General features: G+C 41.6%; 1 long non-coding RNA gene across 1 annotated transcript; it reads right to left on the bottom strand.

Annotated features, from left to right (window-relative positions):
• Nucleotides 1-16,094: 16,094 nt before the first annotated feature.
• On the bottom strand, nt 16,095-26,088 carry LOC122464939. Its single transcript, XR_006289390.1, has 3 exons — nt 26,077-26,088; nt 24,329-24,330; nt 16,095-16,270 (listed from the first exon to the last, which is right to left on the bottom strand). It is a non-coding gene; the product is annotated as an uncharacterized LOC122464939 (long non-coding RNA).
• Nucleotides 26,089-27,600: the final 1,512 nt, after the last annotated feature.

The raw sequence follows: 27,600 nt of genomic DNA, 5'->3' as shown, positions 1-27,600 counted from the left end.
GAACGCTGATTCTGGGCCAGGCAAACAAGCACAGACTGGTGGGACCGCATAGTGTTGCAGGTATGGGATGATTCCTAGTGGCTGCGAAACTTTTGCATGCGTAAGGCCACTTTCCTTGAACTCTGTGAGTTGCTTTCCCCCACCCTGAAGCACAGGAATACCAAGATGAGAGCTGCCCTGACAGCTGAGAAGCGAGTGGCGATAGCCCTGTGGAAGCTTGCAACACCTGACTGCTACCAGTCAGTCGGGAATCAATTTGGAGTGGGCAAGCGTACTGTGGGGGTTGCTGTGATTCAAGTAGCCAGTGCAATCATTGAGGTTCTGTTATCAAGGGTAGTGACTCTGGGAAATGTGCAGGTCATAGTGAATGGCTTTGCTGCAATGGGGTTCCCTAAATGTGGTGGGGCGATAGATGGAATGCATATCCCCATCTTGGCACTGGACCACCTTGCCAACCAGTACATAAACCGCAAGGGGTACTTCTCAATGGTGCTGCAAGCACTGGTGGATCACGAGGGACATTTCACCGACATCAGCGTGGGATGGCTGGGAAAGGTACATGACGCTCACACATTTAGGAACTCCGGGCTGTTCGAGCAGCTGCAAGAAGGGACTTACTTCCCAGACCACAAAATTACCATTGGGGATGTTGAAATACCAATAGTTATCCTTGGGGACCCAGTCTGCCCCTTGCTCCCATGACTCATGAAGCCTTATACAGACAGCCTGGACAGTAGTAAGAAGCAGTTCAACTATAGGCTGAGCAAGTGCAGAATAGTGGTAGAATGTGCCTTTGGATGTTTAAAAGCTCACTGGCGCTGTTTGCTGACCAGGTCAGACCTCAGTGCAACCAGCATTCCCATTGCTATTGCTGCTTGCTGTGTGCTCCATAATATCCGTGAGAGTAAGGGGGAGATGTTTATAGCAGGGTGGGAAGTTGAGGCAAATCACCTGGCATCCGATTTTGAGCAGCCAGACACCAGGGTGATTAGAAGAGCACAGCTAGATGCGCTGCGCATCAGAGAGGCTTTGAAAACCAGTTTCATGACTGGCCAGGCTTTGGTGTGACAGTTGTGTGTGTTTCTCCTTAATGCAAACCCGCCCCCTTTGTTGATTTTAATTCCCTATAAGCCAACCACCCTCCCCCCTTCGAAATAAAGTAACTATTGTCTTGAAACCATGCATTCTTTCTTTATTAATGAAAAAAATGAGATAATGGACAAGGTAGCCTGGGTAAGGTGGGGGAGGAGGGAAGGACAGGGCCACATTGTTTATTGTAGTCACACTAACAATCAAACTGTTTGAATGACGGCCTTCTGTTGCTTGGGCCATCCTCTGGAGTGGAGTGGCTGGGTGCCCAGAGTCTCCCCCCCCATTCCCTGCCCCCGCGTTCTTGGGTGTCTGGGTGAGGCGGATGTGGAACTTGGGGACGAGGGCATGCGGTTATACAGTGGGTGCAGCGGAGGGTCTGTGCTCTTGTTGGCTTTCCTGCAGCTCCAACAGACGCTTCATCGTGTCCGTTTCCTCCCTCATTAGCCTCAGCATTGCGTCTTGCCTCTGCTCTTCACGCTCACTTAATTCTTTCTTGGCCTCTGCCACTGAATGCCTCCATGCATTAAGCTGTGCTCTATCAGTGCAGGAGGACTGCATGAGCTCGGAAAACATGTCATCGCGAGTGTGGTTTTTTTCGCCTTCTAATCTGTGGTAACCTCAGGGATGGAGATGATGAGGGGAGCATAGAAACATTTGCACCTGAGGGGAGATAAAAAGGGAGAGTAAAATTTAAGATGATACATTTCTGAGAACAAAAGGGAGACTCTTTCACAGTGAGCCAAACAATTCACAGCAGACAGCACATGTGCTTTAGGTACAAGGTCGCATTTTGTCTTTTATATTGAGCGTCTGCGGTATGGTGACACTTCACACACACACGGCTGGGCAACAGAATTTGTTTTCCAGTCAGCCATGGTAAGCCTTTTGGTACACGGGGTTGGCTTCTTAGGCCTTCATAACATGTGGGAATGTTTTCAAACTGCAGCGCCCTCCTTTCCCAGAGCAAGCAATGGGTTGGGTTTCACATTTAAAAGGAGGGGCTGCGGTTTTTGGGTCGATGTGCAGCACACACCTCCCCCCACCCCTCCGTGTGGTTATTCTCTGGGATGATCCCTTTTAGCCAAGCACAAACAGCCCAGCGTGAACAGGGCCCTTTTACTGTTCCCTTACAAAAATTTCCCTATTTCAACCAGGTGACCATGAATGATATCACTCTACTGAGGCTAACACAGAAAGATATAGACCAAATGTTGCTTGAATGCGACCAAAACCCAGGATCATTCGCTGCCATGCTTTGTGCTGCAATGATTCCAGAATATTTGCTACTGGCTTGGCATGGTAAAGTGTCCTACCGTGGAAGACGAAATAAGGCAGCCCTCCCCAGAAACCCTCTGCAAAGGCTTTCAGAGTACCTCCAGGAGAGCTTCATGGAGATGTCCCTGGAGGATTCCCGCTCCATCTCCAGACATGTGAACAGACTTTTCCAGTAGCTGTACTGGCCATGAATGCATCCCAGTTCTTCAGGGAAAATCAAACATTAAACATTATTGCTTTTAAACCCTGTACTGTAGTTACAAATGTGCAATCACCAGAGGTACCTTCTCTGACTTCAGGGTTGGGGATCCCGCCTTGGGAGGGTATTGGCTCCAGGGTGATGAAAAGGTCCTGGCTGATGGGGAGAATGTATTCACAGCTTGCCTGCTGCGCATTCTCCTTCTCCTCCTCCTCCACAAAATCCTCCTCCCTGTGGTGTGAGACTCCCCCCTTGCAGGTGTCCACGGACAGTAGTGCGATAGTGATAGGTTCGTCCCGCCCTAGAATGCCATGCAGCTGATCATAGAAGCGGCATGTATGGGGCTCTGACATGGAGCAACAGTTTGCCTCCTTTGTCTTTTGGTAGGCTTGCCTGAGCGTCTTAACTTTCACGCAGCACTGCTATGTGTCCCTGGTGTAGCCTCTCTCCAACATGCCCTGTGAGATTTTGGCATATATGTTGGCATTTCTTCTTTTTGATTGGAGTTCGGCCTGCACAGATGCTTCTCCCCATACAGCAATCAGATCCAGTATCTCCCCATGCTGGAGCTCGTTTGCGATTCTGGGGGGACTGCATGTTCACCTGTGCTGCTGAGTTCGCCGCGCTGACCAAACAGGAAATGAAATTCAAAAGTTCCCGGGGCTTTTCCTGTGTACCTGGCTAGTGCATCAGAGTTCAAAGTGCTGTCCAGAGCAGTCACAATGGAGCACTCTAGGATAGCTCCCGGAGGCCAATACCGTCGATTTGTGTCCTCACTACCCCAAATTCGACCCAGCAAGGTCGATTTTAGTGCTACTCCCCTCATTGGAGTATAGAAGTCAATTTTAAGAGCCCTTTAGGTCGATGGAATGGGGTTGGTTGTGTGGACAGTCATTTTTAAATTGAGCTAACGTGGCTAAATTCGACCTAACCCTGTAGTGTAAATCAGGGCTAATTAAAAGTATTTTCCAATGAAAGCTCTGAATCAGATGTCAAATCCCATGTTGTTTTATCTGAGAAACTGCAGTATTAGTGTTACAATAATAAACATACCAAAAGAAGGTGCAAAAACAAGATTGTATTTTTGAGGGACTAGAGATATGTTTCCTTCAATTCTGACCATATTAAAAAGTAAAAGAGCCAAAAGAATATTAGTATGAAGTGTAAGAAAATATTTGCACCAGCATAACAGTGATAACATGACTCCCACATTTAAAAATAGAAGAGATCTAGAATTCATTACTGTTAACTCAGATTAAGTGCAGAAATAACCCACAAAAGGAAGAGCTCAAAGTATCACTTCATGATGGTATGATAAACCCGAGAGATAGCAAGTCATATGGGTTTGAGCAACCTATACAATGTTTAGTAATGCTTCAGAAAGAAAGGTGGCCAGTGATGTGTCTGCACTGCTAGGTGCATCTTGGGCTCTTAATATCTCTACAGAGAACATTAATCTTAATCATTCAGTTTATTGTAGCTGGAGGAATCACTATATATTTAAATGTGCTTTTGCCTTTTTTTTCAAGTAAGCAAAACTTCAGAGTCTAAATTTCCGTTTCCATATTTTTGAGACCAATAATGTGTTGGTATTTGACTAAACCATATTTTCCAGAAGATATCCCATCTTAATTTGAAAACCTCAACAAGTGGTGAATCCACCACTTCCCTCAGTAGCTTGGTCCAGTGCTTAATCGTTCTCACTGTTTTTAAAAAAAGTGCCTAATTTCTAATTTGAATTTATGTGATTTTAGCTTCCAGGCATTGGTTATTATTAAGTCTTTCTTGACTACTTAAAGAGCCCTTTACTACCTAATATTTCCTCCTTCTGACCATTTCCCCCATCCTCTCTCCAACAAGATATGAGTCAGCCTTGCTCACTATGCACTGCAGTGAGACAATATTGCTGCTCTAGGGGATTTCCCTTTTGCTCCCAAAACATGGGCTTGTTCAGAGAACTTCTCTAAAAGGTCAAAGAGGCAACTTAGGGATCATTTCTAAAGAGTGAAGTATTTTAAGGGTTACATATTATTTCTGTGGCACAGTAGCAGTCATGATTCTCCCTTCAGATTCTCTCATCAGTAATATCCTATTATCTCTGTACATGGAGGCCACTCTCCCTTCACCTTATGAAGAAGGGTGGGAAAAGGTCAGCGTACACTCAAAAACTGAGTCCTGAGAGATTCATTTCTATTCCCTCCCCTTTCCCTTATGAATCTGAGAAAATGGTAAAGAAGGGTAAAAGGAATTAGAAGGCATGAAGAACACTACAGATTCTCACCTCAAAGGTCACTCCTCCACAGAGGAAATTTTGAAGGCTCTAGTTTCTAGTGAAGCAAGGAGCAAGAGGTGCAGAAATTCTTTCCTTGTAGCCTGGATAGCCAGAAATTTATTGTAAGAGCAAAGAGCTATAACTCTGTGTCGTAACACCAGTTCTGGCTAAGGGTATGAAAAACCAATCCCCAAGTAAGTCAGATACTAGTCAACATGAAATATCCCACGGGACAAGCTTTTTGCTGATTATTTAATTGAAAAATTCTTGACCGGCATTCTTTAAGAAGACATTGTCAGTAGAGCTGATCAAGAATTTTTCAGTTAAATGGTTCTTTGTTAGGATAGGGTTCTCAGGTTCAGGATGGAATTTCTGGTGAGTGTGTGAGACTACCTGACCTCAGGATCTCTAATAGTCTACTGGTCAGGGCACTTATCTTGGACATGAGAGACACAGATTCAAGTCCCTGTTCTGCCATTTTCTCACATTTCAGTTGGGCATCCTGGCTATTGTTGTTGGGTTTTTTTTTTTTTTTTGGAGGGATGGGGGAAGACAAACCGTTTTCAAAGGTCTCAGTGTTGTCCCAGTGCAGAATGGGGAAATTTTTGAAATTGCAGTTTCGCAGTACAGGAAAACTGTTTCCCACCCAGCTCTACTTGTTAATGCCTGATAGTTCAAAAAGTAAATACAGATCTTTCTATGGGTCTTGATACTTATTCAGATCTAGCTAAGAATTACAGGAGTGATATCCAACTAGCTGATTTAATATATCAAGAGGCATTATATAGAGAAGATATTTCAGGGAATCCCTCTGCATCCTTCAAGCAAGCATGACTACAGGCTGACTCAGTCTGATGTGGTTCCCCAGACAGAGGACAAGTGGTAGGAAATTTCAAGTGTTGGATCAATAACATATCAGATGAATAAATCTTACAGACTTAATCAGCCTGCATTACACCGTCCTTAGATAAGTTACGTTAGATTTGAATGCAACTCCAAAACTAAGTTTATTGGTATCCCCTCTTTCTGCAATCAGCTGAAACATTATAGTATATGAACTTCAATAAATATTATCTGCTTCAAAGTGGGGTGATTGAGTTCCTTGGGAACTAGAAGGATTAGGACTTTGCTTCATCCTCTTTCTAGTGCTCAGGTGCTCCAAAGACAAGAGGCTCGGTCTGAAGTTCTTGAACAGATTCCTCTGTAAGCCAAAGTTCAGAATGGAGACACTAAATTCCATTATAGTGGCAATGTATAAAGTGGATTTTTTTGTTGTCAACTGATCTGAAAAATGCCAACTACACATTATTATATAACCTATTATATAACCTCACAGCCATGGAAGCCTCCTGTCTGAAAAATCATATACAACATACAGGTTTATCACCTGGTCATCTTTCCACTCCTTCAGTAAGCTTTGCAAGTTAAATGTGTAGGCATTGTCAGGACTCTTTTGCTAGGTATTGTACAAACTAAGTTCCCAGTCAAAAAACATTAGTTGTCCCATTGACGTCAGTAGGACTACTCATGCTTAAAGTTAGGCATGTGCTAAAGTATCTTGCTGAATCAGGGCCATTAGAGAGCCTGATCATTGCTTGTCCAAATAACAAGTCACTTGTTTCATTTTATTCATTGTATGTATTTTTAAGCTAAGGTGTATGCAATTGTCTTGGTTTTCTGGATAATATAAAAATAGTTGAACAGTTGTATTATCAAAACAGTGGCAGCCCTGCATTTCAGTCATTTTGGATCTGGGGATTCTCAGATTTGAATTAAATAATTTAATTAGCATTTGACAAATTGCTATCAGTATCAATTGATTGCATAATCTGACAGTATAGGATTAGCTTTACATAAAGTTCACAATGTTCTTTTTTAAACATCTTAACGCTATTAGAAACACATATATCTTAATATACCCACTCTTGACATCTATCAAGGGGGTTATAAAAACAGGATTTTTTTCAGATGCTATTGCTACAAAATTATTTATATTGCGGGAAGTTAATCCACGAACACCAACAATGTTATACTCCAGTGATTCTGCTCTGCAAAGTTCAGATAACCTTGAAACAAGTGTACAATGAATCTCCATGTTCCCTTTGCATGGCAGAACTGGGCTTTCTGCCAGCTCCTCATGACCCACCATGTGCTGTAGAAACTTGGAGAGAGGTTTATGAAAGGAATAGGAACAGCAATATGGCAGATCCAGTGGCAAAATAACATTGCACAGGGGGTGCAGATGTGTTTGAATAGTAGCTGAAAAGCTACTTTACACCCTTGGACAGAGTTGGCGTGAACGTCATTGCCCCCCTTCCCAAACCCATTCAACTCAATTTTGTGTGGGCAAGGGGATGCAAATTTGATCCAGGGTTTGCACTCTAGCCATCACACTCTGTTCTTTGCCAAACAAAGTAGCGGCAGGCAAACCACTCCATTTAAGCTCATTGCACACATACATGAAAAATTCTATGTTGACTTGCTGAATGCAATATCTATAAATTGAGTATCTACAGGTGTGTTGGTAGGCAAGATGAGATTAAATATGAATAAAAGTTCATAAATGATTATCATCACCTTGATTGATAGGTCCTTCAGTCCTCATATAGATTGCGCCGATCACAACACGTCTTTCATTCTTCCCTAGCCCCTTCCTTCTCCATGTGTGGCTATGCCTTTTCATGATAAAATCTTACCATCTCTTTGGAGGTTGGTTGAGTGGTCATTTCAGTTCCCATGGGTACCACTCGACGACAGCTGTAGTTCATTGACTGTCAGTGAGCCTAGCAATATGTCCGGCCCATCGCATTTTACTGTACCTGCTTTCAACAACAACGTCCTGCACTCCACTCTGCTGTCTGATCGCTTCGCTAGGGGTTCAGTCGCAGATTGAAATGATTATAATAAATTTAGATAAATACTTTTGTATACAGGAGAGTGTGATTGTTCTGGAGGCTGACATGTAAGCCAGCCCTCTGATCACTTAGGCATCAATTAGCTCCTCTGGAGAAGGCCAACTGGAGGAATTGCAGCTAATTAGCTCACTAGTTTGGGGGCTGATGAACCAACTAGCCATCAGCTGAGGTCTATAGTAGACAAGCCAGGAAGAAAGTGAGAGGAGAGTATTGGGTAAGCTGAACCTACTATGTTCTGAGATCCCAAGGGAGGGAAATTTCTGTTCCTCTCTGGCCCTGTACGAAAAGACAGGAAACCACTGTAAATACTTGACTGTGCAAGACTGTACTTGTGTTGGTGGTGGGAATATAAATAAATAACCTGGAGGTGCCACTCATTGGAGAGCCTGAGAAGTTTCTGGTTATCAGAAGACTGGGATGGAGCATACCCCTGCTACAGGGAGTTGCAGGATAGCATGTAACCAAAGCACAGCCTCAAAGAAAGAAATGTTAAAATGCAAGTAACACGTCTCCTGCAGTTTATTACTTTTTTTCTACATTTCTACCTATATTCCCAAGAGGGGAGGGATAGCAATTTGGATAATATACCTGATCTGCAATTCTCATTTCCTGCCTGCCCCATCCCCAGGTGCAGATCTTTGATCCCACACTGGCTTTACTTGATTCTAGGGACAAGGAAACATGGCCTCCAAAGTTTCACCCAGAAAGCAGAGGATGCAGCTCTATGGGGTGAATCACATTGATAGGTAATTTTTTTTATTGTGTGACATTTTATTGGAACAAGTGAGAAAGGAATTTGTTAATTTTGAAATTAGTACAAAAATGACTCATACTTTGCTACCATCTTTTTTCCCCCAATTTTTTTTTATATCTGATACCAGCATTTTAAGAAATGAATAATATATAAGTGCAGTGACTGTCAGTTAGCAATGAGATAATTTTTTGGAATATCAGATAGCTCACTTGCTTAGATGGTTACTGTATATAGTGATATTTAATTACAGGAAAAAGAAATGGCCTTTTTTGCTCATCAAAGTGTTCATTGTTTTTGTAATGATAAACTTGTTCTTTTAACTATAGGGATGAATATTAAACAATGAATACTTAAACTCCATACTATAAAGAAGAGGAAGTTCTTTATATTACAGATTAAGGGTCTGATTCTGAAGTCAATACTCATATGGAATTCTCTCAAAAACATCAATGGAATTCTTCTTACAGCAAAGCTATAGAATTGGATCAGACAGAACAAATAGAATAGATGATTAATAAAAGAAGCCCAGATCTGTTACTATCTTCCTCATGATTTGTGACTGTACAGCTTGCAGATGTTAGTATTTTGTGTTTCTCAGCTGTTGTTGGCTTCCCATTAACTAGGAATGAGGTGTCTTGAATAACGACACAGCTGACAAGTAATTAAGCCAAGCAATCTGTTTAATAAGAACTGCTCTCACTTTAATGTCATCTTGGAAAGAATAACAATACTGTCATCTTAAAATAGAAAATGGGAAAATAGCTCAAATTTAAAGGGCCAAATTCTGCTTTTTAGTTGGCCTCATGCAACCTCACTGAAGTGTAATGAAGACAGAATTTTACACATAGATAACACTTTTAAATAGTCTCGTAAATTTATATGCTGCTGGCCTCAAGTGTAAGATTTAAGATGTATTTTGGCAGTAAGAAAATTCATATGCAAAATCCCATTGTTTAAGGGGTCATAATTCAGTATTCTTGTACATATGTGCGTACTGCTAATTGGAATTCTTTTTTCCCATTGAAAAGCTTGTTAGTTACTGGATGAAATTGACTAGTACTACCATAGGTAGGTGTATTCTGCCTGCTTTGGGAGTGGTACTGGACCCCAATACACTATTCCGACAAGCATGAGTGAAGGTTCAAGTGCTTTGAAATAACAAAAATCTCTTCTCTTGCAGGGACTTTCTGCCATTACAGCTCTGTATAAGGGTTTGTTGTTTTATGATACAGTAACTCCTTGCTTAACATTGTAGTTATGTTCCTGAAAAATGAGACTTTAAGCAAAACGATTTTAAGCGAATCCAATTTCCACATAAGAATTAATGTAAATGAGAGGGTTAGGTTCCAGGGAAAATTTTTTCACCAGACAAAAAACTATATTATATATATACACACACACAGTATAAGTTTTAAACAGTTTAATACTGTACACAGCAATGATGATTGTGAAGCTTGGTTGAGGTGAGGAAGTTAGAGGGTGGAAGAGGGTGGGATATTTCCCAGGGAATGCCTTACTGCTAAATGATGAACTAGCACTCGGCTGAGCCCTCAAGGTTTAACACATTGCAGTTAACGTAGCCTCGCACTCTACAAGCCAGCACCAATGGAGGGAGGGGAGACAGCATGGCAGACAGAGACAGACACACACCCTGTGTGTGTGGGAGAGAGAGAGAGAGAGAGAGAGATGTGCATTGCCCCTTTAAGTATGCTGACCGCACTCTTAAGTACATTGCCTTTAAAAAGATCAGGAAGTTGAGACAGCAGCTGCAGCCAGCAAGCTCTCTCTGTCCTGAGCCCTGTCCTGTCCCCACCCTGCTCTATATGGAGAAGGAGTTAGCAGGGGGCAGGGGAGAGAGGGACACCCTGACATTAGCTTCCCTCTTCCCCCATTGAGGCCCCCCCGCCCCAGCAAGCAGGAGGTTTTGGCCAGCAGCTCCAAGGCAGAGGGTAGGAGCAGCACATGGCAGTGTGGGGAGGGACAGCTGAATTGCCAGCAGTTGGTAGCCTGCTGGGCTGCTGCTGCACAGGGAATTTAAGGGAGTGGGGAGCTGATAGGGGGGCTGCCGGTCCCCCATGATTCCAAGCCCCCACCAGCTAGCTCCAACGGGATGCTCTTCCTGCAAGCAGTGTGTAAAGGGACTGTTGCCCCCTTACTAACATTCAGTGCGGGTGTTTTGGTTGGCTAGCTCCCAGTACTAAAAGGGGAAGGGTCTATGGGAAACCAGGACCCTGAGACTGATAGCCCCCAGGAACAATGGGGAGAGGCCAATGCTCCAGGTCAGCCTGAATGACAGGGTGAGCAGCCTAATCAGGGAATCAGGAGGCGAGGGAGGTCCCGTCCTCTGTGTGAGCTGGATTTGCCTGGGTCAGACAGAGAGGGGCCGAGCTAAGGAGAAAGCAGGGGCCCAAGCTGAGCTGGGGGGACAGCTGTGCCGGATCTAGAGGAACCAGAAAAGCAGAGCAGACCCTGTCCTGGGAGCGGAGCTGCAGCCCCAAAGCTAGAGGCACAGCCCAGAGAGAGCAGACTTGCCGACTGCAGCTCTGCTCCTTGCAGAGGGAGCAGAGCTGCAGCAACCAGAACCAGAGGGGCCAGAAAAGCAGCCCAGGAAGCAGGTCAGTGCTGGGAGCAGAGTCACAGAAGCAACGTGCAGAGCAGACCTGTCTTGGGAGCAGAGCTGTAGCAACCAGAGGGGCCAAAGAAGCAGCCCAGGGAGCTGGAGGCAGAGCAGCAGAGAGAGAGTGGTGGAGCTGGGGCTGGAGCAGTCCAGAACTGGGTGTGGCAAGCAGCTGGGAAGAGTGAAGGGGACCCTGGGCAGTGGGCCCAGCACAGGGAGATGCCTCAGCCAAGAGGCTCTGCAGGCCAGGCTTGGATCATAACCCCGACAGGGCGGGGGCGACACTGGGAAGAAGAGGCCTAGCACTTAGAGCCTGACAGCGTGTGGCCACCACCAGAGCAAGCGTCCAACCCGCAGCATCCCTGCAGCACAGCCAGGGCCTGAGGAGGAGGCCTGGGACTTACAAGGAACAGACTGTGAACTGCCCTGACATTCCAGAGACACTGTTTGTGATGTTCCCTGCCACAGAGCGGGTTGCTGCGTTTCCTTTAACCTTTCCCATTTCCCCTTATTCTTTTTAAAATTAATTGTTAAAGCAAATACAAGTTATTTAATCAACTTGTATGTAATGGTCAGTGGGTCAGAGAAGTGCCCAGTGCAGAGAGAGTACCCTGGAGTGGGGACACCCTTGCCCCCCACTAGGAGGAGAAAGCTATACTAAACAAGACCCCAAATAATATATTTTTCTCTAACAAAAAGAGTTACAAGAGGTAGCTCATGCAGTTAGATTGAGCTTTAAAGCACTGCCAGTACCACAGAGAATGGCACTAATAGTTCAACATTGTAATGTATCATAACACTAAGGGCTTGTGTACATATGCAGGTATGACAGAATAACTAATCTGTCATAATTCCATATATGGACATTGGTATTCTGGAACAGGTGAATCCTACAAATGGAGTTATTCAGAAATACCTATTCTGCTTTTAATTCACACCCTACCTTAATCCAGAATAACTTTCATGTGTAGACAAATCCTTAGTGTTTACATAGAAATTCCAAAAGCATCATCCCATTCGTAATTAATATGCATAACAGATGTCTGAAATAAGTATTATCTCACATTTCAATAAGGGTGAACTGAAGCAGCCCAAAGTCACAGTCTTATCTTTCGATAAACAACTATGATTCACAGAGACTAGAAAGAGAGGCCCCAGGAAAAGAAGAGCAAACCCATTCTGTTTAAAGGACACTGGAATTTTAGAATGAAAAGCCTGGATCACTTAATACTGCTAAAGTAAGGTGCAGGGATTGACAACAGAATGGAGACGTTGCTTCAGAGTGTGTGGGAAGGTTTGGCAGTTGAGGCTCCTGTAAATCTGTGGAAACTGGAGAGGTTGAATTGGGGGTGCTTGTCAAGAGCAATGCTCACTGTTTTTCTCTCTAACTCTATCCCGACCAAAAAAAAATCCCCAAAACTGTTCCACCCAAGATGAAAATGTATCACTACAGATATAGAAACACAATTTGAGAGAGTGAACAGAGAAAGTACACCTTCCTGGGAATTAGTTTTCATTTGTGTTAATGGCAAATTGGTGTAATTTCAGTAGGGTCACCATATTTCCCTATGCCGAATACGGGACACCTGGTAAAATTACTCATATTCAAGTGAGTTCAATGGCAATCAATCAGAACTATGCAGTACAAATGTTTAAGTTAACACACCTATACCCCTCTTTCACATGGGGAGGGAAGGGGGTGACCAACCAACCTGACCCTCCCTGCCCACCACACTCTGCCCTCCATGCCTGGCTGGGCTCCCGATACCTGGTGCTGTCTTCCTGAGCAACACATGGGGTGGGGGGGAGGAATGTGTGGCCACATGCCCTTCTCCCTCCCCCCCCCCCCCGATTTCTTCCAGGGTTCACACCAGAACGTGGCCAACAGCAGCCTTTCAGCGCTGTGTGGGAGGGAAGGGACAGGAGCTGCTTCAAACCACAGGGGAGGAGGATTGAGGGGAGGGAAGGGATGACCTGGCCTGTGTCTTTTTAGAGCTCATCTCCTCCTGTCCGCACAGTGTTGAAAGGCAGCTAACACCTCCAGGCTGCTGCTGGCCACCGACATAACCCAGCCGCCTTCTGTCCCCCTGGCTACAGCGCAGACAGGAAGGGGTTAAGCCCTAAGGACGCATTGTACACCAGGGCCCAGGGAACCTGATTGCAAGGGCTTCAGCGACCATGGAACCTGGCCAGAGAGGTGGCTCAGCGGGGGAGGGTGTTGCATCTTCGCCCCACCACCAGCCTTGCACACCCACCACCATCCGCAGCCGCTGGGCCCCTCCCCCAACTCACTGCTGGGCGGGTGGCTGGCTAGCAAGCAGGGATCCTGCCAGCAGCCAGCCACCGGACACTGATGGGGGGACAGGCAGGAAGTATGGGACAATTTGCCCATTTTTAAGAAAAAGTTGGGACACCTGCAGGAGGGCTTAAATACGAGGCTGTCCCTATAAAATTGGGACATTCTGGTAACCCTACATTTCAGTGAATGTTTTACAAAGATAGAGGAAGGGATAGCACCACTATAAAGTTTCTGTTGGATATTAGATGACTTTCTCTATCTACCTTTATGATCTCATTATTCCTTATCCTAAAAATTGCAAGTCTTTGAAACAAAACAGACAACCGCTAACAGTTAAACTAATTAATGGCAACAAGTGATGGTATGCAGGCCTGTAGTCTATAAATTAACATCAGATTAGCTAGGCTTCAAATTCACTAGTACATTTTTCTAAGGCTGTTATTAGGTTATTGTTATTGCTTCTCAGTGATGTACAGATGCTTTTGTCTTTTAGAGTGGGAGAGAATAATGACAGCAATCAAACATCATTTACTGCTCATTTTTTTCATGTTGTTGCCTGTCTACTTTCTTGTTGATGCTTTCTTTTAACAAAAATTGTAACCCAGTCTTTATTTTTCTAATTGTCTTCAAGTGTAAAACAGAGTAAAGAAAACACATTTTTATGTTTACAATTAATTCTCTTTGTTTCCAGCTATGCTACACATTATGATTAATCCTGGGTTTTGTTCTTGGATTTGTTACTGACTCATTGTGTAACTCAGGGCCATTCACTTAAACCTGACTTTATTCACCTAATACCTTAGAGGGATGTTGTGTAGCCTAATTAATTACTATTTGTAAAACCCTGTAAAATTATGAAAAAGAGGGAAATGTGGAAATTGTGTTTTGGATTATATGAACATTAGACTACTTCAAGAAAAAGACTAATCCTTCTGTTTTTACAACTGATATGTTAATTCTATTCACCCACTAAACTGAGAGCATGTCTAGAATACCATAAGCATATGTTATACAAGGTCTATTTTCTGTATATTTTACTGGCCTTAAATGTGAATGGAAAAGGGTCCATTCATAGTATTCAGCAGATAGCTTTGTGAGTTTGTAATTTGTTGAACTGGTTTCAAGAAACTGTTCTCCTCACTTACCTTTTATATATTTTTGTCAGATTGTAAATTTGCGTGTGCCTAATGATTGCAAGAGTTTGTTATATATTGTGATGCTAAGCCTTGGGGTCTTTATTTGATCTTCACTCATTCCAGATTCTAACTGATGTTTCAAAGGGATATTTTCCTGAGGAATAAGTGAGCTAATACCTGGGGGATGATCTGCAAGTGGTATAAATTGTCATAGCTCCTTTGACTTTAGTGGAGCTATGACAGTGTGCACCAGCTGAGGCTCTGCTCACTGGCCTCACAACATTTAATAAATTTCATAAATGTCTAAATCTCTTTTTAACAGTGATGTTTCTTCTCCCTTCTTCCCAGAAAACATTGTGTGGTTTTAAATCAAATAAAAGATACTCATAGTAGCAAGAAGAGGTGAAGGTTAATGCTATTTGCTGCTCGCAGTTTTCATTTCACCCTTGTGATTTGTTGTGTTCAGCCACAACAGGGATCAGTTAAACATATCTAGGGAGAAAAGCGTACCTGGTGAGATTTGTGATTAAGGCAAGGAAGCACTTGATGGATAGAATTCCACTGAATCAAGATAATCCTGGCCTCTTTTACCTATAGATCATTACCTTTCATTTCTTTGAGATTGCCTGTTCATATTCTGAGGGGATCCCCCCGGGGTGTAGCCTAGGACTGTGGGACTGCTGTGCCCCCTTAACTCTGTAGCCTGAATGTCTCTCACAATGCCTTGCTAGTGACCAGCAGCAGATCCCTCCAGGTGCTGTTTTCACTCAGCACAACTTCATGTGGAGCCCCACAGCCAGCTAGATTGCAGGAAAGCTCCTAGAGCCACTCATGAATCACATGGAGAAAGGCATCCGAGCCAAATCCTCCCAGCACTGTACCTCAGGAATATACCATCTTGCACTGCTCAAGATGAGCAGTGCAAATTTATTAATTGGTTCACCACTTCAGCAATGGAAAGTGGACATACACCAGTCTTTGTCAAAACTGAGCAGATTTACCCCACACTTCATACAAACTCACTGGTAAAGATAAACAGTTAAACAATTTTTTGACTATAAAAGGTAGATTTAAGTGATATTAAGTGATAGGCAAAAAGTCAGAGTTAGTTACCAGAAGAAATAAAATATAAGCACTCAGTCTAAACTCTCAACCCTATTAGACAGGGCAACAACTAGATTAAGCAGTTTTTCTCACACCCCTGGATATTGCAGTCCTTAATATAGAGACTTGTCCCTTAAATCTGGGCCAGTCTCTCCTGTTGGAGTCTTGTCTTCTTCTCAGTGTCTTAGTTGCTTGCAGCGTAGGTGAGGGCAGGAGAAAATGCCCAGTATGTGTCCACTCTGTCTGTTTTATACCCTCAGCCCATGTGCTTGGAAAACACAAGGCTAGGCATGTCTGGGTGGGCCTTGCTGAGTCTCTAGGGAAGGCTGAGCAATTCCCCTAGTGTGGCCTCATGCAGGTGAGTCATTGCATCATAGCTCCCTTTCTGGACAATGGTTGTTGATGGGTTGATGGATACTACACCCGGGTGTTGGCTACTTTTCTTGCCCTTGCCTCTGGGGAGCTAATGTTTGGCTTATTCCCCAATTTACAGCATGCTTTAGTGACAACCATGCAACACAATTCTCATACCTTCATATGCATTAATGATATACACATATGGATAGAGAAATGACTTTCAGCAGACTATAACCTTTTCCCTGATGCCCTACAAGGCCTGCTTTATATATAAGATCACAATTATATAAAAATGAGGAATAGGGGGTTCCAGGATGGTCCCCCAAGGTATAGAGTGTCACTCATATCATTTCAGCTGTTCAGAAACCATTAGCAGCCTGAGACATAAGATTTGTTAAATATGCTCATAGGGATTTGGGACCCCTGGAAAAATCATGGCCCTGGAGATGGAGGAACTCTCACTCCCTGCCAAGGGCAAAGAGCTTTTCTGGTCTCGGGTCCCCAGGGCCTCAGGAGGGAAGAGGCAGAGTGGAGGCGGAAGGGGGTGGGGCCATGGGTGGGGCTGTAAGCAGAAGGGACAAAATGTGGGAGGGGCTCTGGATTTCAAGCTCCAGCCGGGGCGAAATGATCTGCCACTGTCCCAGCCAAGACTGAGAGCTTGACCCTGACTGGGGCCGAGCTTTCAGCCCCACATCCACCCCTTTGGCTCTGATTGGCTCTCAGCCGCTCCGCCACCCTGGCTGGGACCACAGGAGTGGAAGGGGGATGAGTGCGGCGACCGGGGATGGTGTTTTCTTCAGATGAAGCGGGGCAGAGGGCTAGCCTCCCCAAGGGGAAGCTTCATCTGCCACCCATAATAGTACTTCTAGGAAAATGAAAAACTAACATTACAATTTCAATAATATTTTATTTAATTCTGGACTTCATTTTACATGGCAGATATTTGTGAAAAATGCTCTGTTTTTTTATTTTTTTTAACTGAAATTGTCTTAAACTCCTCAGCCTACTGCTGCCTACCATCACTCTCATCTTCATTTATACCCACTCGTAGCATGGAGGGCCTGATCCTGCAAGGGAATGAGTCCAGGTAGGTGGCCAGCCACCTTCCACTCCCATTAATTTCAACAGGAGTTGAAGCTGCTGAGCACATATTGGGGGTAGTTAGCACGTTGCAGAATTGAGCTATTAGGTGAAATCTGTTCTTTATAACTGAGTCATTATCTAGTCCCCAACTGATGTCTCCAATTCTGAACCTACCATGCTCATTCGGTCAGCTGCATGCCAATTAGTTAATTTCTTAACTCTGTAGACCACATATGCCTAGCCATTTATGCATTATGCTCATTATTTTGTTTGACAAAGGCCAATGATCTGAATCTCAGTAAAAAGAATGACTACATATAATTACACAACATCGTGCCATGTCTGGGGAAAAATACCTTCCCATTACAAACTTGTGATCAGTTTTTGCCACCCAATGTTCAGAAAATAACTCCAGGCTGTTGTATCATGCTGTATATCTTCAGTCATTCACAATAGTCTTAAACAGCCCTGTGAGGTAGATATTATCTCCAGTTTACAAATATGGGAACTGACATGGGAAAGTTGAGTAATTTGCCCCAAATCTAAAGAGAGTTTGTAGCAGTGCAGGAATTCGAATTTTGGAGTTCTTGCTCCGTACAACATAGTTAGCTACAAAGATTCAAAAAGAGATTGTTGTCTGTTCTTCTTTAAAGGATCTTGCAGAAGGGAGTCCCACAAGTTAATTATTCAAATATATATAAAATTCATTTTTAAAAGTTGGAAGGGTTCAGAAAAGAGCTAAAATGATGATTTGAAGTCTGGAAATCATGTGTTGTAGTGACACTTAAGAGGAGCTGTCTGTTTAGTTTATCCATGAGAAGATTAAGAGGTGAATTGATCATGATCTACAAGAACCTACATATAGATGAGATTTCTGATGGGAAACACTCTTTGGTAGAGCAGGAAAAGGCATAATGAAATCCAGTTGCTGGAAGCTGAAGCAGGAAAAATGCAGACTAGAAATAAATGTGATGGTAATTAACCATTGGCATACATTACTGAGGGACATGATGGATTCTCCATGATTTGAAATTTTTTCAATGAAGTCTGAATATGTTTCTAAAATAAATGCTATAGCTCAAACAGAAGTTATGGACATAACACTTGTTGAATTTTTTGGACTGTGTATGCATGAAGTCAGAATATATAATTATAATGGCTACTTTTGGCCTTGAAGTGTGTAATTCCACCATCTTTTCATTTTTAGCAGCCCAATGTAAATTCATTACAGCTCAGTTTTCACACAATATCTAACACAAACCACACCTTTTTCACCTTTCTTTGAGGCACTTCTGTCCTTTGACTTACAGTGGAAAGAGTTGTTACTGCAAATGGCATGGTTGACGGTCATTCATCTCTTCCCAAAATTTAAGTAAAACATTAAGACTGACCCCCCTAGTAAATTACGTGATTTTTTTCTGAAATTTGGTGATAAACATTGTGTAAGTTGATTTTGTTGGTAAGATCCAGAATTCAGAAAGAAAGCTTTCTATTTAGTTTCTTCACATTAAGGCCCAGATCCTGAAATCACTTAACATCCAAAGTGGCCAGAAAATACTTCAGGACTTTGGGATGGGGGTGGAGTGGGATGGGATGGAGGAGGAATTATTCCTATGTAGACATTCTCAAATTGCTCATAGACCAGACTGCAGTAGCCCAATGACCATCTCCCTCTCTGTGGGGAAGATTGTGGATGATACCAAGCTGGGAGGGGTTGCAAGTGGTTTGGAGGATAGTATTGTGATGTTGCACCCCCTAATGCTTTATAGAAATATGCTTTACAGTGTAAATATGACATAACTGGAAAATGTTTTATGCTAGATATGCCATGTAACATATCTTTGCAAAGGTTATCATCTACTGAATATATTCATCCTATTTGTATGCATGTATCATTTTTATATCTGAAGTTATGAGTGTTGGCTTTATGCTTGTATTTAAAGTGTTTGCTGTAGGAAGCACATAAGACAGATTTGGTCAATATAGTGTGAAGGGGTTATTCAAGTAATTGGGAGTACTTAACTAATTACGGAATTTGGGAGATGCCAATCCACATCTGAGCTTTCCTGGGAAAGTTCAAACTAACATGTAAACAGTGGCATCTGCCTGCAAAAAAGCTGAATCATTCATAGACATGTGACTTGCCCAGGTGGCTAGAGACCCCTTCTTGTGGCTGTTGCACAAGAGAGAGAATATAAAATGTCCTGGAAAACCCCCTCCATTTTGTCTTCAGCTGGCTCAGAAGATAGTCTTTCCACTCCAAAGAGATGCCTGAAAGAAATTGGAACAAAGGACAGTAACTATAGGGGTGTGAGTGATTGCTGGACTCAGACTAGGAAGAAGTCTAGTCTGTAAAGAAGCTTTTTGGAACATCTCTGAGGGTGAGATTTACCTGCATTTAGTTTTCTACTTTATTAGGCTTAGACTTGCATGTTTTATTTTATTTTGCTTGGTAACTTACTTCACTCTGTCTGTTGTTACTTGGACCCACTTAAATCCTGTTTTTTTATATTTAATAAAATTACTTTTTACTTATTAATTAACACAGAGCAAGTAATTAATACCTGGGGGGGCAAACAGTTGTGCATATCTCTATATCAGTGTTATAGAGGGCGGACAATTTATGAGTTTACCCTGTATAAGCTTTATATAGAGTGAAATGGATTTATTTGGGGTTTGGACCCCATTGGGACCTGGGTATCTGGGTGTTGGAGACAGGAGCACTTCTTAAGCTGTTTTCATTTAAGCCTGCAGCTTTTGGGGGACACGGTTCAGACCTGGGTCTGTGTTTGAAGCAGGCTAGCATGTCTGGCTCAACAAGGCAGGGTACTGAAGTACCCAAAGCTGCCAGGGAAAATGGGCTCAGACGTAGTCTCAGCACATCAGGTGGCAGTCCCAAGAGGGTCTCTGAGACCCAACCCATCACAAGGATTAAAATTGGAAGTGATCTGGAGAAACTGGAGAAATGTCTGAAATAAATAGGGTGAAATTCAGTAAGGACAAATGCAAAATACTCCACTTAGGAAGGAACAATCAGTTGCATACATACAAAATGGGAAATGACTGCCTTGTAAGGAGTATTGTAGAACAGGATCAGGGGGGTAATACTGGATCAAAAGCTAAATATGAGTCAACAGTGTAACACTGTTGCAAAAAAAGCAAACATAATTCTGGGATGTATTAGCAGTAAAGTTGTAAGCAAGACACGAGAAGTAATTCTTTTGCTCTTCTCCGCGCTGATTAGGCCTCAGCTGGAGTATTGTGCCCAGTTCTAGGTGACACATTTCAAGAAAGATGTGTACAAACTGAAGAAAGTCCAGAGAAGAGCAACAAAAATGATTAAAGGCATAGAAAACATGACCTATGAGGGAAGATTGAAACAAATTGGGTTTGTTTAGTCTGAAGAGGAGAAGCCTGCGGGGGACATTACAGTTTTCAAGTAGATAAAAGATTGTTACAAGGAGGAGGGAGAAAAATTGTTCTCCTTAATCTCTGAGGATAGGACAGGAAGCAATGGGGTTAAATTGCAGCAAAGGAGGTTTAGGGTGGACATTAGGAAAAATTTCCTAACTGTCAGGGTGGCTAAGAACTAGAATAAATTGCTAGGGAAGTTGTGGAATCTCCATCATTGGAGATTTTAACAGTAGATTAGACAAACAGCTGTCAGGGATGGTCTAGATCAGTGGTGGGCACCTGTGGCCTGCAGGCCACACGCGGCCCGTAGGTTGCCTACCACTGGTCTACATAATACTTAGTCCAGCCATAAGTGCAGGGGACTGGACTACATGATCTCTCAAGGTCCCTTCCAATCCTATGATTCTGTAATTGGCCAGAAGATCCCCACAGTCACATATTTACTAACCCCTACCCAGGCTGCCCTTATCTTAGCTTCCTCCTCTCTTGCACACTTGATCACAAGAAGTATTCTCAGTACAGACCCAGTGCACAGGGAGTATAGAAAGCCCCTCCCAGGGTCCCCATATCCTGATCCTCTGTGGAAGCCATTGTTTCTACATGATCGGAACCTGTCATGGAAGGATTTGATTCTACTAAATTAAAGAAACAGACTTCAAAGGGTTGTAATTCCTTTACTGTCCATTAAGGAATTCATATATTTGGTACACAGCGATCAGACATAGACTGGGGTTATTTTAGGTTAGACTAATAAAAATCTAACAATAAAAGATTTCTTTGCAGGCTTTCATGTTTTAGATTTATTAATTCAATTGCATCATTTCGCTTGATTTATATGTTCAGCTAGAACCATGAATAATAATGTAAAACTCAATATTTTTCCTTGAAAGTATCAGAGTATTATACTTGGCCATGTACAAAATCTGCTGTCAATTTCTCATCAATGGCATGTTTCCAGACTCAGATTGTTATTTACATTAATGTTATGTACAAGAATTTAAAACGAACATTTACAGTTTCATCTTATCTGGTCAGCACATTACCACACTTCTTAACACCCTACTGTATCCCTGTTACTTCTAAATAAAGACATTTGTTATCAAGTCTCACTCAAGTGCCAGAACACAAAAACTCCCCTGCATTAATTGGTCATGCTTTTCGTGGTCTCAGACAAGCACAGAATTGAATAGTATAAAGAAATTCAAGTCTGAAAAGACTAGCTGGATAATGTAGTCTCATCCCCTGTGTTTTTAATGGTACTGTACTCAGTACATCATTTTCATGAATGTTTTATCTGCTTGAATGTTTCTTGACTATTCTTGAATATCATCATTGATTTTTTGCCTTGAATATCTCCATGGTAATCAATTGTACCTCTCATTTGTACTTTCTCTTAAAAATGTTTCCCTGTGGTCTGACATAAAGTTCTTATTTCTTAGTTTAAAATCCATCACTTTTTACATGGTGGTACAAGTCTGAACTTTGTTTTGTGTTGATCTGCTGTTAGTCTTTATGATAAATATTTCAGAATTGCCAGCCCCAGACATTTAAAATTTGAGTCAGGCCCCAAAATCTGAGATCCATTTAAAAATAACAATAAAATGTGGGTTCTTTTTATTTTCCTTCTGGTGTTTGAAGGTTTAGGTTGCATTCGGGTCATGTTTTTAAGCTTTGGTCAAAAGCCATGAGGGATAGAAACTTACTTTTGTTAAAAAAAGGTGAAATTCTTCTCTAGTTCAGGTATTGCGAGACCTGCAATAAAATCATGACAGGTGGCAATGGGTATTTTATAGTCTGGTGGTGTTGCCTTTTACTCTGTGCACAAGGATGCTGGGCACAAGCTGTCACTGAAATTCTCTTCACATCTTATATGAGGGGAAAAAGGGTTTCAGAATTACTTTTCTGATGGGGTCTAAACACATTTGTTAAAACCTGAACAAAGTCTTAGTTCTTTTCCACTAAATCTTCTCGGAGAATTAAAGCAAGCTTAGGTGGTGGTGTCTTAGTGACACTATAGTATTTCCAGTGGTTATGAAGATGACACTTTGAAATGTCAGCATTTGTGACAAAATTGGATTTATTCTGCTTCATTATTTCCTAGGTTGAAATCCTGGCTCCACTGAAGGCAAAACTCTCATTGACTTCAATGGGGCCAGGATATTACCACTAGCATTTTGTGGAATGTATCTAAAGTTGCGCCAGAAATTAAAACAAAATAAGAACAACAACAACAATAAAAAAACTCCCATATGTGCCAAAACTTAGTTTTGTATGTAAGTAAAGGCGGATGCTTATTTAAGATTATTTTCCCCATTGTTTTTATTTATTTTGGCTCATTAAAGCTAACTGGAGTTTATCTGAATACAAAATGAGTAAGGACCTTTGGTAAAAGAATCAGATGTGTCCTTTTGGTATGAGAAACAGAAGAAGAGGAAGGCTAGAGTGAGTCTTCTAACAGGCAGCAAATGAAGAAAAGCTCAGCAAAGGAGGAAGACTGGAGGTTACTCCCTCTTGCCCCTCTTAGCAGGAAACTCACAAAAGAGTTTTCACATAGTTTTTCAAAGGCACAGATCTCCAGCAGAAGTACATGAAAATCGACAAGTGTGATCCTAGTAGGTGGAAGCAGCAGCCAACCAAGTTGTAGCAGAAAAAAGCATTTTCAGCAAGTCTAAGACTCTCTGAGCTGTTTCTTCTTTTCATAGCCAAATACAGTAGAAGAACCTTCTGGTTTATTAGTATAAACATTCCTCTCACTCAATTTGCTACCATCTGACAGTCTAACGATACTATGTGGTGGGGAATGTGTATTTTTCTACGCCAAAAAAAAAATTACTGATCAGAGTACAAGCCATCAGTAATATCTGTCTCCTTCAGAGTTATGTGGGGTTATATAATCAACGATCAGCCATAGCAGTGATCCTAAGTTGGCTAGTGCATCTGTGCCACTGGCACCAGTCAGTCAGGAAGAAGTGCAAAGTGGTGCCACAGGCACACATTGTCACAGGATTCCTTTTGGTCATTACCAATGGTAGAAACAAGATTATATCTCGGGCAGGGTTCAGTTTGCTCATTAGATTGGTTTTATGGGTTCAAGTAGCATTGTTCTATCTGTGTTTTTCATTGTTTCAGACAGCACTATGAATAACTATGACACTTTTCATTTTCATCACATTTTTAATCTGTTATGTATAGTCCCAGTTTGTATTGCTCACGTGTTTTTTACATAACAACTCTGGTCAGAGTTGATATGGTTCTCCTATGAATTAGTAGACTATGGAGCTCACTCATCAAAAGATAAGCATGTATTTATTGTATAACTTTTTATCTACTCTTTCTGTTAATGTGTTTTTAAAAAGCTTTACTTATTTCCCTTGTATTTGTTGTTTTCCCGCCTCCTTTTCATTATGTTATCCATTTCTCTCTTTACTCTCTTTTCCCTTCATCTCTTCCCTTCCATCCCCTTTTTTCCTTTGTGGTGTTCTATTCCTCTTCCTCCAGTTGTCAATTTCTTATTACTCCTTTCCTCTTGTCCTTGTTCCTACTTCCTTTGTACTTCCCACTTCCTCTTCTCTCACATAGCCTTTCCTGCCAAAAGTTATCATATGCTCTCCTTCTCCACCTACAAAATCACACTCTCATGTCTTCTACCCCCAAAATCTATTAAACACACGCACCACTCCCCCAAATCCATCAAATACATAGACACATGAAACTGCTCAGAATCTACTAACACACACAGACTTCCCCAACAAACCCATTCAGAAACATACATACATGATTATCAACCCCAGTATATACACAGAATTTCTACTACTCAAGCTGACCTTCTCCCACAAAGCGCATGTATATACATGGATACACTATCTTTCTGCTTTCCGGTCCCAATACATAAGACTTCACTTGAATGGTCTGTTTCTGTCCCTATCTCCCCCTGCCCCACCAACATATTCATTCAGCCTCCTCTCAACTATTACATTCTTCTTCCACTGCTGTCTCCTTACACAGGTTCATTCTCCCCACTCTGCCCCATACAAGGTTATGCCATTTGTAATAAAATCTTTGAAATCTTTAAATACCTATGTAAAAATCAAAGGCTAAATAAAAACAAGAAACACTTTAAACTACAAGGTCAGCACAAAGCTGTATGCCCTTGGAAGCTGTCACATAGACGAGAAATCTATTAGAAAAGGATTATAGAAAAGTCAGGTTTCTAGTAATTCCTAAGAAAGCTAGCAAAGCAAAGGCACGATGGATAAGAGATTACAGTATGTCAATACAAAAGTACTCAGCACTATTCAGCAGAAAGACAACTCATCTATACATATGACAGACTTCATTGATCAAGAGAAGAGCATATTTGCTATAAAAGACCTTATGGGAATTAATGTCCAAAACACACATTCCTTGAAGCAGTTCACAATCAAGATTATTAGATACACTCATTCTGTTGGTGCTGGATAAGCAACAAAAAAAAAAAAAAAAAAAAAAAAAAAGAAGAAAGAAAAAAGAAAAAAAAGGGAGGGCATAAAATGAGTTTTCACTGTTTTCCTTACAGCTATGACAGATTATTCACAAACAAAAATAAACTGAAACATTATTTTAGTCCACTCTTTTCCTGAAGTGATCTCTCTCTTCTCTAGGTGAAAATGTAGGTAGGAACAAAATGTTTTTTTTGTCCATTTCTTTCCAACTAGTGACTCAATTACAGTTAGCACCAATAAAACTTTTACAGTTTTCCCTTTGGTCTAACTAATATTACTTTGGGCTTCCTGCTGCTTTTCTTTCCACCCTTCCCCAGTTTCTCTTGTGCACACACACTCTTATCTCAGAACAATACCCAGCAAAGCCCTCTGCCCGTTGTTCAAATACCAGGGAAGAGTTGCATATGACTTTGTTTCAGGTGGGTGTGTGGCTTAACTGTCTCTTAGAGCTATTTTAAATGAAGAGTGGTGGTCACATTTACCAGTTTCAATGACATTTTTCCCAGCCCAGGGATACCAGCTGAAGAAGCAGTTTTTAGAAAGTTACATTGTAAAAAGTAACTCTGCTGATGGTATAACAATGTTTTTGTAGAGCAGAACAGAGAAGATATCACCACTGGGTTGAATTAAAAATGCATCACACAACTAAGGTTAATGTTAATTTTAACATAAAAAGTGAAGATAAAAGGCAGGTTGTTTACTTGATTCAAAAAGGATTTTCTGTGGTGAAACTAAATCAATGACAGGAGTTCCTGTTGAATGTTTGTGCAATGATCAATATGTTTTAATTAATGTTTGCTTTGAAGTTTAAAGTTAGTGCTAATTGATAAAATTCATTCCTGGTGTAAACAGGGACAACTTCAGTGAAGTAAATGGAATTGAGCCTTCCTATACCAGTGCTGAATTTGGCCTACTATATCTAATGGATTAGAGGTTATGATGATGACACAGAAGATGACGTATGAAAGATAACATTCCAAGATTCATAGATTTCAAGGCTAGAGGGGACTAGTGTGATTATCTAGTCTGATTTTCTGTATAACACAAACCATAATCCCCAGAATAATTCCTTTTGAACTAGAGCATGCCTTTAAAAATTTTTCCAATCTCAAATTGAAAAACACCAGTGATGGAGAATCCACTATGAACTTGGGCAAATTGTTCCAGTGGTTCATTGTCCTCTGTTAGAAATTTACACCTTGTTTTGTCTGAATTTGTCCAGCTCTATCTTCCACCCGCTGGATCTTGTTATACCTTTCTCTGCTAAATTGAAAAGCCCATTATCAAATATGTGTTCCCTGTGTAGGTACTTATAGATTATAATCAAGTCACTCCTTAACTTCCTCTTTGTTAAGCTAATAGGGTGAGCTCCTTCAGTCTACTGCTATAAGACATGTTTTCTAATCTTTCAATCATTCAGTCCCTAATTTAATCTTCTCTGTACCCTCTACAAATTATCAGCATCCTTCTTGAATTGTACACAGGAGAGCTGGACACAGTCTTTCACCACATGTGAGGATAGAATTTGACGATAGATTGGTAGATGCCTGGAGAGAGGTAATACAATACAAAAAACAAGTGGCTCAGTTGTCTGGAAAACAGATGTTAATTTTTCACCTCTTATCAATTTTTTCATTAAGGAGCTCATTAAAATTCTCCCTCCATCTCTCTATAGTTATATACTTTTTAGTGAAAATATTTCAATTTTTGTCCTTTATTAGAGTCTATTGAAGTTGATATCCTTTCCTCCAGATCTTGATACTCTTACAGAATGTTCTCACTTTATTAGTACATCTGTTTTGTTCCATCGTCTCCACAAGCCAGGACCTGTTGCAGTAGAAGCTATACAAACACAGAGATATGACCCCTATATTGAAAAGTTTACAAAATAAGACAACAGGTGGCAGCAAAGGGCTCAAATGAAATATATATATTCATATTTGTAAATGAAACATTTTGCATTTTAAAAAAATTAAACAGAAAAAAAGTGTTACATGGAGGGCTTTTTAAGAACTGCATACAGAAGTAGGCGCAGACATTGGTAAGTGATGCAGATTGTTTCAAGAATCTTTGTTGTTTTATGAATTGAGAATTTGTCTTGAAAGGGAATGTGACCAGTTTATATGTAGGGCCCTTCTTTTTTTTGAGTCTCAAATCTCTCCCTGCTGACTGACATCTGCTCTTGAATGTATGGCTCCCAATTCAAACTTAACTTCTCATCTTTCCTAACCCCATCTTTTCTCAGTCACCCCTGCCAGCTCCTCCCCCGCACCCCACCCCCTTTTTTTTTTGGTCCCCCAGCATTGTAATTTTGATAGAAAGCTTTGATTTTTCTCTTTCTCCCCACTTACTACCAGCATATTGCTTTTTCCTCTTTAACATCTCTAAATTCTCCTCTTTCTTCACGGTCTCTGTTGCTATCCTTCTCATCTGTGCCCTTGGTACCTTGTCCACTGTAACCTTCTCCTGACTGCCACAATTGACTCTCAAACATCCCCTTTCATATTGGTCTGAAATACTACTGCATATTTTTTTCTGACCATTTCAGCCAGCCTCGCTCACCCGATTCGTCTCCTCTGTTACATATACAAAGAAAATAAAA

The sequence above is a fragment of the Chelonia mydas genome, chromosome 3 (genome assembly GCF_015237465.2).
Source record: "Chelonia mydas isolate rCheMyd1 chromosome 3, rCheMyd1.pri.v2, whole genome shotgun sequence".
Classification (NCBI taxonomy): Eukaryota; Metazoa; Chordata; order Testudines; family Cheloniidae; genus Chelonia; species Chelonia mydas.
The sequence above is the reverse complement of the archived record's forward strand: the minus strand, read 5'-3'. Positions and strand labels throughout refer to the sequence as shown.